The following is a 4,894-nucleotide window of genomic DNA, read 5'->3' as shown; positions in this document are numbered from 1 at the left end:
GCCGACGGAAATAGCCGAGCCAGCGCTCGGCTATTTTTGGCGGCTCCATAGAAATGAACGGAGGGCGGCTGCACATGCGCAGTGCGCCCTCCTTCACTTTCTCTGCTCCGTTTTCCTTGTAGGTGCGGGTCCCAGCGGTGGGACCCGCACCTATCAGACAATGGGGTCATATAGGCCCCCATTGTCTAAGATGGGATAACCCCTTTAAGGTTCTCACATTAGAGGACATTAACAATTTCTGAAATTCATTTATAATATACACTTGCCCCGTACATCAAAATTACTGGGCCACATAGAAAGAATCTGAATTGGGCCCCCATGTCAAGAGGCACCAGATCTAGCACTGCCGTGATTTTCATTGTTGTGCTTCCATGACAGAGCAGAACTAGCGCAGATGTGAACAAAGCCTAATATACACCTCAGCTGCTGCAGAACATCATAATAGTGATAAGAGAACTACAAGTCTCATCATGACCAGTTTAGGCCTGTTTCACGCAGGACAAGAGAAGACAGAATGTCAGAAGGATACAGTATCGGAGAATCAGTACATGGCAAGCCCTCGCTGATATATTGCTTCTTCACACGGCTAGGGCAGGTTTACCAGTCATGGCTAGACCTTATCTACACCTTACACAGCAGTGCGATGGTTGATGACCATTGGCCTAAGTGCACTCTACAAGATAAGGGTTTATATACTACAGGGTTGATATATAGTAACGTATGCCTTGGGTATCTACCATCTAAATCTCTTCATAGCATTCTTATCGCCGAAGGTAGATCTGTCCTTACTGGAAGATTCAGATGAGGGGCCTTCATTACCCACAAAACAGAATGAAGAGCTTCGTCCGTTTATCCGGAGGCTGCCAGAGTTTAAATTTTGGCATTAGGCCACTAAAGGGATCGTTGTGGCGATGGTGTGCACTTTCTTCGAAGCATTCAATGTCCCCGTATTCTGGCCAATCCTGGTCATGTAATTCATCATGCTTTTCTGCATCACCATAAAGAGACAAATAAAGCACATGGTTAAGTACAGATACATCCCAATCACACACGGCAAGCGGAAATACAAAGGAAGGAGGAAACCGGCAAGCCATTTTCCAGTTAGAAGAAACTGTTGCCTTCTTTATGACTTTCTTATGTAAAAATGTAATCAACAAAAAAAAGGAAAACAAAAACTGAGCCAGTAGTAGCTACAGCAAACTGTTCCGGCAGAGTATAGCCTGCCGGAGCTCTCTGGGTACGATGGGGCCGACAGGGACTCCGATGAGCTCCAGCAGGTTGTTCTCTGCTGGAACTACTGGTGGCAGTGTGAATACATGAAGGGGTAAAATAGGAGAGATCTACAACTCCCAGCAAGTCCAGGCTGTTATTAAGGAACCCAAGTTGACATTACAGGAAGAGGGTATAAGAAGAGAGAACTATAACCCCCAGCATTGCCAGACTGTTATGGATATTATAAAAGGAGAGAATTACAACTCCCAGCATGCCCAGACTGTTATTGTAGGGAATCAGTGAACATTACATGAAGGGGTATACAGAAGGACAAAACTACAACTCCCAGTATTAGGATGTCATGGGCTATCCCAGGTTCCTCCCCATGTAGTTTTACTACATTTTCCTCTTTACGGCTGAGCTCTAGGGATAAGAGTAAGCAGTGGCGTCTCTAGCGTTCAAATTTTGGGGGGGCACACTGGGGGCCAGGACAAAAGTAGGGGGGGCAGCTATAACTACGATGCATTTACACAAGTACGCTTAGAAATGCTACGATACTTTACCCAATACCTAAAACCGCAATAGGGAAGAAAAACCCCAATCATTCAGATTTCAACATGTCCTAGCTGCCTGGGCATGCTGGAATTACTCAAATTCCAGCATCTACTGGCTGTGTCAGAGGCAAGTCCCCTTCTCTTTGATCTGTGGATGACACTGCTATTGGGGGGATCTGTGGATGACACTGCTATGGGGGGGGGGGGATCTGTGGATGACACTGTTATGGAGGGGGGATCTGTGGATGACACTGTTATGGAGGGGGATCTGTGGATGACACTGTTATGGAGGGGGGATCTGTGGATGACACATACCGTTTATAGCATCTTATGCTATATGTGTCATCCACAGATCCACCCCATAACAGTGTCATCCAGGGATCCACCTCCCTATAAGGCCCCATTCACACGTCCGCAATTTTGTTCCGCATTTTGCGTAACGGAATTGCAGACCCATTCATTTCTATGGGGCAGCATGATGTGCTGCCCGGATACGGAAATGCGGACCCGCACTTCCGGGTCCGCAATTTCGTTCCCGAAAAAAATAGAACATATAGGCATATTCTATTAGTGCCGGCAATTAGGGATGAGCGAACTCGAACTGTATAGTTCGGGTTCGTACCGAATTTTGGGGTGTCCGTGACACGGACCCGAACCCGGACATTTTCGTAAAAGTCCGGGTTCGGGTTCGGTGTTCGTCGCTTTCTTCGCGCTTTTGTGACGCTTTCTTGGCGCTTTTTGAAAGGCTGCAAAGCAGCCAATCAACAAGCGTCATACTACTTGCCCCAAGAGGCCATCACAGCCATGCCTACTATTGGCATGGCTGTGATTGGCCAGAGCACCATGTGACCCAGCCTCTATTTAAGCTGGAGTCACATAGCGCCGCCCGTCACTCTGCTCTGATTAGCGTAGGGAGAGGTTGCGGCTGCGACAGTAGGGCGAGATTAGGCAGATTAACTCCTCCAAAGGACTTGATTAACTGATCGATCTGCAGCTGTGGATCATTGAGCTGCTGATCCTCAATTGCTCACTGTTTTTAGGCTGCACAGACCGTTTGTCAGTCTCATTTTTCTGGGGTGATCGGCGGCCATTTTGTGTCTTGTGGTGCGCCAGCACAAGCTGCGACCAAGTGCATTTAACCCTCAATGGTGTGGTTGTTTTTTGGCTAAAGCCTACATCAGGGTGAAGCTGTGACACCAAGTGCATTTAACCAGCAATAGTCTGTTCATTTTTTGGCCATATACAAAATCAGGGGCAAGCTGCGCCTGTCACCAAGTGCATTTAACCCTCAATGGTGTGGTTGTTTTTTGGCTAAAGCCTACATCAGGGTGAAGCTGTCACACCAAGTGCATTTAACCAGCAATAGTCTGTTCATTTTTTGGCCATATACAAAATCAGGGGCAAGCTGCGCCTGTCACCAAGTGCATTTAACCCTCAATGGTGTGGTTGTTTTTTGGCTAAAGCCTACATCAGGGTGAAGCTGTCACACCAAGTGCATTTAACCAGCAATAGTCTGTTCATTTTTTGGCCATATACAAAATCAGGGGCAAGCTGCGCCTGTCACCAAGTGCATTTAACCCTCAATGGTGTGGTTGTTTTTTGGCTAAAGCCTACATCAGGGTGAAGCTGTCACACCAAGTGCATTTAACCAGCAATAGTCTGTTCATTTTTTGGCCATATCCCAGTCTAATTCTGTCACTAAATCCATACCGGTCACCCAGCGCCTAAATACTAGGCCTCAAATTTATATCCAGCTAAATCTGTCCCTAGTGCTGTAGCTGGGCGAGTTATTTAGTGTCCGTTCAAGCACATTTCTTGTTCTGGGTTGAAATACAATTCCCAATTTAGCAATTTCATAATTTAGTGGTTCCTGCTATATCAGAGCTCTTTGAAATCTATCCCAAAAAGGGTATATAATATTGAAGGTGCACATAGGGTCATTCAGAGTAACTTCACACACACCCGCTACTGTGTATTTCCAAGTCTAATTCTGTCACTAAATCCATACCGGTGACCCAGCGCCTAAATACTAGGCCTCAAATTTAATTCCCTCTAAATCTCTCGTTACCCACCGCTGTACTGTTGTTGCTGGGCAAGATATTTAGTGTCCGTCAAAGCACATTTTTTGTTCTGGGTTGAAGTACAATTCCCAATTTAGCAATTTCATAATTTAGTGGTTTCTGCTATATCAGAGCTATTTGAAATCTATCCCAAAAAGGGTATATAATATTGAAGGTGCACATAGGGTCATTCAGAATAACTTCACACACACCCGCTACTGTGTATTTCCAAGTCTAATTCTGTCACTAAACCCATACCTGTCACCCAGCGCCTAAATACTAGGCCTCAAATTTAAATCCCTCTAAATCTCTCGTTACCGTTGTCCTGTTGTAGCTGGGAAAGTTATTTAGTGCCCGTCAAAGCACATTTTTTGTTCTGGGTTGAAGTACAATTCCCAATTTAGCAATTTCATAATTTAGTGGTTCCTGCTATATCAGAGCTATTTGAAATCTATCCCAAAAAGGGTATATAATATTGAAGGTGCACATAGGGTCATTCAGAATAACTTCACACACACCCGCTACTGTGTATTTCCAAGTCTAATTCTGTCACTAAATCCATACCGGTGACCCAGCGCCTAAATACTAGGCCTCAAATTTAATTCCCTCTAAATCTCTCGTTACCCACCGGTGTACTGTTGTTGCTGGGCAAGATATTTAGTGTCCGTCAAAGCACATTTTTTGTTCTGGGTTGAAGTACAATTCCCAATTTAGCAATTTCATAATTTAGTGGTTTCTGCTATATCAGAGCTATTTGAAATCTATCCCAAAAAGGGTATATAATATTGAAGGTGCACATAGGGTCATTCAGAATAACTTCACACACACCCGCTACTGTGTATTTCCAAGTCTAATTCTGTCACTAAACCCATACCTGTCACCCAGCGCCTAAATACTAGGCCTCAAATTTAAATCCCTCTAAATCTCTCGTTACCGTTGTCCTGTTGTAGCTGGGAAAGTTATTTAGTGCCCGTCAAAGCACATTTTTTGTTCTGGGTTGAAGTACAATTCCCAATTTAGCAATTTCATAATTTAGTGGTTCCTGCTATATCAGAGCTATTTGAAATC

The 4,894-nt window shown here is 44.7% G+C and overlaps 1 pseudogene; it reads left to right on the top strand.

The window, feature by feature from the left end:
* Window positions 1–514: 514 nt before the first annotated feature.
* Window positions 515–1,105, top strand: LOC122936281 (annotated as a pseudogene).
* Window positions 1,106–4,894: the final 3,789 nt, after the last annotated feature.

This window comes from Bufo gargarizans, chromosome 4 (genome assembly GCF_014858855.1).
Source record: "Bufo gargarizans isolate SCDJY-AF-19 chromosome 4, ASM1485885v1, whole genome shotgun sequence".
Lineage (NCBI taxonomy): Eukaryota > Metazoa > Chordata > Amphibia > Anura > Bufonidae > Bufo > Bufo gargarizans.
This window is presented reverse-complemented; position numbering and strand designations above follow the sequence as displayed.